The 8,654-nt window shown below is 51.9% G+C and overlaps 1 long non-coding RNA gene across 1 annotated transcript in view; it reads left to right on the top strand.

The window, feature by feature from the left end:
* Positions 1–8,384: 8,384 nt before the first annotated feature.
* LOC111746162 overlaps positions 8,385–8,654 on the top strand; it is a 21,333-nt gene continuing 21,063 nt past the window's right edge. Inside the window, exon 1 of the long non-coding RNA XR_002782985.1 lies at positions 8,385–8,651. This is a non-coding gene — a long non-coding RNA (uncharacterized LOC111746162). The remainder of the gene's footprint in view (positions 8,652–8,654) is intronic.

Here is an 8,654-nt window from a genome sequence, read left to right as displayed (position 1 = left end):
TGCTGCTATGAACATTCGTGTACACGGTTTTGTGTGCACAGATGTTTTCATTTCTCTAGGGGCCAGGAGTGGAATCGCCGGGCAGAAGTCCTTTTTACATGATGAAAGTATACACATATTTAAGGCAGGTGGGTTTTGAGTGTTCTGAGCACTGGAGCAGGAGTTGGGAGGTTACGGTCCAGGCCATTCTTTCTGGTTACTGTAGGACCTTGGCCAGAGGCACAAGGGCCCTGGAGTCAATGCGCACAGCCCTGGGAGATACCTGCATGCCCACTTCCTTCCTGGCGAAGGAGCCCAGGGTTTCTCTGACACTGTGCGGGGGAGAGATGGTGGTGCCCACCCAACAGAGAGCATGGAAGGTGCAGGGCGTGGGCGTCTGCCCTGGATTGGCTCCTTGACCAGGTGCTTTGCTCCTCGGAGGCAGGAAGACACCGCCCTCCCGCTGTGATCAGTACCAGCTGTTCATGTGCACTCTGATGTCTACACGGACTTACTCCGTGGTGTCCACTTAGATGTAAAAGTAGGCTTTAGCTGATTCTAATAAAATGGCCATGAAAAGCTCGGCCAGAAATTTAATTGTATTTACTAAATAGCTAATAAATATTTACTACAAACTCATTGCTCCATAAAATTGAAGCTTGCACCTTCTACATGCTTTCTTGGCTGCGAGGCAGGCAGGGCTGGGGGAGAGAGGGAGACAGGTTGGGAAGAAGGAGGGTCCGGCCTTTCTCCTGCTTATAGCATAACCCTGGGCCTTCATTTGGGTTTTCTGTAATGAGATCTGATCACTCACCAGTGCCTTTGATCTGAGCTTGATCATTTTATTCAGAAAGCAAGCTCTTACAAGGGTTCATTTCTGTTGTAATTCCAAACCAGATCTCGTTGATTATGCATGGAAAGCTTACGAAATTTTCCACTGAGATGATTTTTTAATCAACCGAAGGCTTAGCAGTTTCATAATTTTTGAATTGTAGATTTTCACCTCCCCTCTTGGTCTCATAAGTCCATCTCTAGGTCTTTTTAAATCTGAAATTTGCCATAGGCTGAGCCCTCGAAGAAAGATATGTACCCTTGACATTTAAAAATAAAATTAATGGAAAATCACTAAATCCCTTCAAATGCTACATTGAAATGTAGTTACAGCTCTTTCCTCATGCCCAGCAAAAATTTAATCATAGCAACATCTTAATGTTTAATATGGAAATTTTTATCCAAGAGACCCAAAACGTGTTTTGCAAGGGGCAGGTTGGCGTTTCCAAACTGCTGGCATAGCTCCCTGGCTCTAATTTGAGGTTGTGGCAGCTGAAAAGATGGCCTGGTGACCTTGACTTTTCCCCAAACTCCAAGTTTGGGGATTCAGAGGTTAGAGGGCAAAAAGCATGGACTTGGGGGGAAGGCCTCCCCTGAGAATTCCCTGCTCAGGGCTGTTCCCATTTACCTCCAGGACCCTCAGGAGTCCCAGAGCCTCTAATTGGCCATAGGTCTCACTTGTGGGGTGGGGAACTCTGACTGTTCAGGGGACAGTCTTGGTTGAGAGCTCTGCAGGTCAGCGTGAGTAGCACAGCAAAGGGTCAGAGGATAAGAGGTCCAAGGAGCAGACTAGAAGAAAGTCCCTCTTTTTCTCCATCTGTGCAATTATAGAAGGTGAGCAGGCCTTTGGCGCCACTAGATTTCTGTAGCGGGCACTGTTGGTGCCTGTGTTAGTTAGCTTTGCTGCATAACAAACAGCCCAGAAACTTAGTGACTTCAAATAACAATCATTTATTGGCCTGTGATTCTGTGAGTTGGCAGTTTGGGCTGGGCTCCGCCAGGTCGTTCTAGTGGTCTTAAGGGGGGCTCACTCGTGTAGCTTAGTCAGGGCTGGATGATTTAGGATGGCCCAGTGCATATTTCTGGCAGATGAAGACTATTGGCTGAAATGTCTTGGTTCTCTTCCATTTGGCCCCTTTGGAGCTTAGCTTGAGCTTGTTCCCGCGGTCTCAGGGTTCCAACTGAGAGTATAAACTTCAATACACAAGCACTTTTCAAGCCTCGGCGGGCCTCACGTTTGCTAATGTCCCACTGGCCAAAGCAAGTCACATGGCCAAACCTAGACTTAAGGAGTGGGGAATGGACTCTCTTTAAAAAAAATTACTATAGTTGACGCACAATACTATATTAGTTTCAGGTGTACAACATAGTGATTAGACATTTATATACCTTACGAAGTGATCACCATAAGTCAAGTGCCCATCTGAGGCCGCACGGTTCTTACGGTATTACTGACTGTGTTCCATATGCTGTACTTTTCACTCAGTCTCTCAGCCCCGCTCCCGTCTGGCAACCACCAGTTTGTTCTCCGCGTCTGTGTTAGTTTCTGTTTAGTTTGTTCAGCTACTTTGTGTTTCACACTCCATCTGTAAGTGAGATCCCTTAGGCAGCTCTGGTGGAGGAAGCAGGGCATGGATGCGGGGGGGCTGGGAGGGGCCTGCGGCCGCTGTGGCCCCCTCAGAGCCCTGCCGGCTGCCTTTGCAGGGTTGGTGCACCGTCCCCAGCTCCCCTGAGCGTTGGCTGAGACCTCAGCTCCCGGCTGGTTTCTCCAGAGACTCGGAGCCAGGGCGGCCCAGCTGTATTCCTCCTCTCTGCCTGGGGAGGGGGCGGGCCTTGCAGCTGATGGGTGACTCATTTGAGAGTACACAAGGCTGGCCCCCTTTATTCAAGACAGAGGCAACTCCGGTGTGTTTTGTGCCCCCGAGCCCACCGGGCACCAGTCCGGGCCTGCTGCTCTCTGAGCCCGGCCTCCTTCCTTCCCTGCCTGCCTCCTGCCCCCACGGTTTTCACTGAGATCACACCCCCTACAGACCACACGCCCCCAAATCCCTCCTGGCTCTGCTTCCAGGGAACTTAGCTGTGGGGACTGTCCCCCCAGGCGGCCCAGTGGTGTTTCCTATGCCACCTGCTTCCCTCTAGTGCACCCGGGGCACCGCTCCCATCGAGAGTGGGAGTCTATGTCCCCCCAATCTGGACGGGCTGGTGACCTGCTTGTAACCAGCTGGGAATGACAACAGAGACACGATGTGACTTTCAGAGGAAGTTCCCAAAGGCGATATAGCTCCTGCCCTGCTGACTGGAAGCTGCCCATGAAGCCTTCAGCCTGACTGCCCGCCCCGCGGCGGCCGTGCTGTGACGAAGCGCAAACTGCCCGCGTGGCACGGTGCCCGGCCAGCTCCGGCCTGCTCAGACTGCACCTGGACGGGAGGCCCTCCCCTGCCAAGCCTCTCCCAGTTCTTGGCCCACAGAGACCCGAGAGTCAAGAAGAGATCGTCGCCTAAGCCAGCCACGAAGTTTTGGTCTCATCTGCAGTAATAAAACTGTCCTCTTATCTTAGATGATGTTTATCTCCCTATTATCATGAGGAGCACAAATAAGGAGGGGCTTCCTGAGGACGTGGGGCACTGTCCAAACTGCTGGTTGTCACTGTGCGCAGGTTACCTCTGCGTGTGTGTGCGTGCGTGTGTGTGTGTGTGCACGCGCGTGTGTATACGCCCTATTAGTCTCATTTCTCTTTCCACCCCGGGAACGCCTGGCTCACAGCAGTGTCAGTGAAAGTTAGCGAAGTCCCTACACGTTGGGAGCATCATGTATGTCTGTAGCCAGACAGGTCTTCCTTGTTCTCCAGCGAGCCACTCTGGCCGTCTAACCTCCCTCCCAATAGGGAACCCAGGAGAGAAACTTCCAGAACAGTAGGTGCCTCCGTGGTTGCCCAGTGGACAGAATGGTGGAGTCAGACAGGTCTTTTTCTCTGTTGGAAGCTCATTGGAAACGTGCCCATTTCCAAAAGAACCGAAATTTGTGGGGGCTCCCTCTGAGACTGCCGTCCGCCTCTGCAGCCTATTGGAGTGGGTCCGCAGTCCTGGGAGTGTGACTCTGCAAGGGGGGCCAGAGCCTTCAAGGTCTAGGGCAGTAGGGAAGGGCCAGGGAGAGGTGGTTCCTGGAGTCAGAGCTCTGGAGTTAAGATGTAGTTTAGAAAAGGGCGCTGATTCCCAGCCCACAAAGGCCACCCACTCTTTAGCCTTTGCCTAACATCGGGGGCTGGGACATGAGCGGCAGTGGGCGAGTGACACAGTTTATCATCCAGGAGGCTGAGAGGGGTGGGTAAGGGGAGCGGTGGGGGAGAGTGGTTGGCAGAGTAATGATGGCGGAAGAATAGTGACTGGCAGGGAATGGCAGGCAAGTCAGGGACAGCAGGGGATTGTGGGGAGAACCACGGAGGATGGCAGGGGAATGGCGAGGGCGTGGTGGAAGAGAATGGTTGTCGGGAAAGATGGGGAGGACTGGTGGACAGAATGGTGAGCGAGAAGGGCGGGTGGTAGTAAGAGATGACGGGGTAGCGGGTGGTAAGGAATGGCTTGGGGAAAATTCCAGCATTTTTGAAGGGATCTTAACTTTGATGCATACAACTAAATGATGCTACTGATTTTGCCTAATTACAAATGGTAGTAGGAGGTGTATGTTTAGGCTGTCTTGTTTTCTTAGGCAAATGTTAGAGATTCTATCACATTATTAGGTTTTCGGATCTTTTCGACAACCCAGTGGCAGCTGGACCCTTGCTCAGGGGCAACCCCACAACACACAATTCTGAAAACAGCTTCAGTGAGTGCATGGCTGCCGATGTCACAGTCCATCCCAGCGGTCCATGAAGCTCGGGCAGAGTGAAGTTAAAGAAGAGGGAGAAGTAGGTGCCTTCCAGGTGGCTCCTGGCAGCACCAGCAGGGCCCACAGGAGGGGCAGCTGCAGTGCCTGCCCCCCACCTGGGCTTGAGCAGCCTTTTGGGATTTACAAGAGTAAATCCTAGAGTAAATCCGATTCCTCAGTTGTCTAGCTGACGTTGTGAGTGTTTGAATGAATGAATATTTCAAAGATTCGTAAGTGAATATTATTTTCAATTGATCTTGGGGCAACACCAATCTTATTCATCCTTAAAAATAGAGAAAAAATTGAATCAAGACTCTGGACAAATGGGAATCTTCCCTTAATCCTCTTCTGCCTTTTGTTTTATTTTGGAATCAAGAGATGTCACATCTACCTGGCTTGAAGCAGGGAAGGAACATCCAAAGTTGCATTTCCTAGTTCCCGGGAACTATGCACAGGCCTACGCCTATTCAGGTTGTTTTTCCAGATTGGGGATCGGGGGGGCCCCGTGTGCTTTCTGGGGAGGGACCTGGAAGTCACTGCTCAAGGAGACTTTGTTCGGGCCGGCTGGGCAGTTTCTGCATTTGGAGTTGCAGAATGAGGTGCCCTGCCAGAGGAGCAAAACCCCCAACCAAAGTTAGAGTGTCCGATTTTGGTTCCTTAACCATCTGTGGGGAAATTTTTTAGTTTGCCTAATACTCAAAAAGAAACAGCAAGGGAAGAAAGGCCACTTCCTGTGACAGAGCCACTGGGGGCAGTCACCCCATGCTTCATGTGCCCGAGTGCCTGAGTGGTCACCCTGACAGGGCCTCACCTCCATGGGGGCGTCATGGCCTCCTCACTGGGAGGTCTCACAGGAGCCCTAAGCGCCTGACTTTTAAACAGGCTGGTGCCTATTATTATCCCCCAGAACTAGGGAAGTTCGTGCCCTAGGGGAAGCATGTCACCTAAGAGGTACAGGAATGTGCCCAAGACGCTTGGGTCCTGGGCCACAGGGTCAGCAGAGAGCCCAGGTGGACATCCACTCCCTTTAATCATGTCCTCAAGGCTTCTTTGACCCGGCATTTGGAGGTACCATACAGCCAGTGTTCAGCAAACTCTTGTTAGACCGATGGAGGGTTATTTAAGGAGCCTGCTAATTACAAAGAAAATAATTATTTACTAAAGAAGCCCTAAGACCGTCATATTAAGTGTCAGTACAGAGCAACGTTAGATCCCCCTGTGAAATGAGCTTACTGTTTGGATCCATGCTGAGAAACAGAAGAGGGAAATTCAAACTTGCTACTTAGGAAAAATCACCGACATTGCAAAGCACTCACAGATATGAGCATCTTAGAACAATTGATTGGCTAGAGTATAAGAAGAACCTGAATTTGTGAATCTGCTGATTTTTTATCCTCATTCCCGAGGCCGGAGAACAGAGGAGGTCTGGCAATTGCGGGCCTTATCAGGTCCCTTTCGGCCTCCAGATGAGAAACTCCCATGCCCAGGAAGGGCTTCATAGAGCCTGCTCCTCACAGGATGGGGTGGGCTGGATTCCTTCTCATGGCTCACGCCGCATTGGCCTGAGCTTTCTCTCAAGGCCTTAAAATGCTCGGTTTGGGAATTCTAGTGGTAGTTGACTTTCTTAGTCATAGTTCACATGCTTTGAGTGAATGAGAGGACACGAATACAACTGCGCTGCCCCAGACACAACATGGGCAAGAAGAAGGCAGGCCGAGCCGGTTATCGCAGCAACTCCTCTGGACATGAGCTTGGAATCCGCTTGTCTGAACGGTTAGTGTAACCGTCTTTGGTTTTGCCGTGTGTCGAGGTTCCTCCTGAGCCAATATTCAATACGTTTTAGTGGGAGAAGTTGTCAGCTCATTTCTACCCAAGTTAGACCCATGGGGCCCATGGTCTTTGCGTGAGCAGGTGTCACTTGAGGGGCTGGTCATCAGACTCAAGGAGAGGCCTGATGAAACCCCCTCCCTGGCTGAAGCCCCTATCAGCCCACACCGCTGCTTTGTCCTCCCTGGGAAACAACGGGGCTGGCTTGGTGAGCTGTTCGTTGCCCTTCTGTGAGTCCCTCTAATACGTGTGCGTCCCTCCCAGAAATATGGCAAACAGAGCATGTACTGTTACACAAATTCCTGGGAGAAATTTCTTTGTCCAGAAACGGTGTCGGCTTGTTGTTCCTCGTTGCCATAGAGAACAGAGAACTTTGCCTTTGAAATACAGCGAGGAGAGAGCTGTGATTGGTTCTCCTTGCTGCCCATCACTGCTGCCCAGTGGCTGTACTGTGGAAGACAGAATGCCCATGCCAAAGCGGTTGCCCTGTTTGGGGCCATCTTGTTTGTGCTGCCTGCCCCCAATGCACCATAGCAGGGGGGATCTAGAACCGCTTGGACTGTTGGGGAAGGAAAAGGTGGAGAAGGAGGGGGAGAGAGAGGAGCAGGTCTTCTAAGCAGAGGGCTGGACCATGGGTCATCTCAGACTATTTATTCTGAACACCGCATGATAAACGCTCTGCTAGAGAACAGGAGTAGTAGAAAACCCCTCTGACAGGTCTTTGAATGGTCTGCCTAGTCGCTTATTTCAAAAGAACCCCAAATAGTCCAGCCTATGGAATTTTGGGCAAAGTCTGATTTGGGCAGTCTTAAAAAGATCCCTTGCAACGTAGTGTGAGGTCGTATGCGGGAGTGGGCACCTGGCCGACAGTGTCCCAGGCCTGGGGACCTGGGAGGAAGTATGGAAACATGCAGAGGCCTCAGAGCTGGGGATATAGGAAGCGGTCAGGCCCCTGATCCTTTGAGGTCATTATAACTTCTGATAGGAAGGGACAGCCAAAGGCTCTGGAGGGGAACCCACCTCATGGGAAGGGGGAGCAGATCTGGTTACTCAGGTTCAACTTAGAGCCCAGGGGCCTATGAGCAAAGGCTGGTCTGTAACTCTGACAGGGGTGCTTTGGGAGTGGCAGCCACCTCCCTTTCTCTGGCCTCAAAGAGCTGTGCCCTTTAGCAGCCGGAGCAGGGGCGCCACCGGGGCCTGTTGAGTCTGGGTAGCAGGGCTCCATGGCTGTGGCTGCAAACAAGCACCTGTTGGGCTATGGAGCTTCATCAGCCTGGTCAGACTGTCCAGGATTCTGGAATGTTCTATGGGGAAGCCGCAAAAAGAGATGATGGACTTCCTGCCTTTGGTCACATGAGTCATTGGAGAAATATAGGGAGGACTGGCTTAAGCTGATCACACTCAGCTCTGGCCGGGGAATCTTTATAAACCTTGAGAAGAGAAAAATGAAAAGTTCATCCTGCCTCCTCAGTGTTGACTTGTAACTTCGCGTGGAGCCGGCCTCCATCCTTGGCTGGCATGGAACCTCCCAGAGATAAGCCCTTTGTGGCTCCACATCTTCACAGGCTCAGCCGGGCTAGGGGGAATCTTAGAGGACATTCAGGAACCACCGGTGACTTGGAGGACGGAGGGCTGAAGCTTCTGGAGATGGGTGCCCCTGGCCCTGGGGTCAAGGGAGGAGAGGGGCATCCCTGCCACCTGAGAACTCCTGGAGCACACTGGCCACCCTGTGCACACTTGATGGTGACCCAACTTCCTGGGTGTGGGAGGAGCCCGTGGAGGAAGGAAAGGAAGCTCCAGCCTAATGCTGAGCCCTGCTCCTCAGTAAAAAAGAGCAGTGGCCCAGATGGCTTGAGTCACCTCCAGCCCCGCCCTCCCACTTGTGTGTACCGGAGGGAATGTGTGTAGGAGCAAGTGTGTATGTGTATGCGTGCGTGAGGGAGCATGTGCTGGCGAGCGTGAGAATGCGTGTATAAGTGTGAGAGCATGTGCGCGCGCCCGTATCGTGTCCGTGTGAATGTGCCTGAGCAAGTGTCTGCAAGTGAGTCCAGTGTTCGTTGGATTTGTGTATGCGAGCGTCTGTCCGAGGGTGTATTTGTGTTTGTGTGTGAGGGTGAGTGTGAGAGACTGAGAATGCATGTTGAGTGCGCGTG

Source organism: Pteropus vampyrus, unplaced genomic scaffold (assembly GCF_000151845.1).
Source record: "Pteropus vampyrus isolate Shadow unplaced genomic scaffold, Pvam_2.0 Scaffold178, whole genome shotgun sequence".
In the NCBI taxonomy this organism is placed as follows: Eukaryota; Metazoa; Chordata; class Mammalia; order Chiroptera; family Pteropodidae; genus Pteropus; species Pteropus vampyrus.
This window is presented reverse-complemented; position numbering and strand designations above follow the sequence as displayed.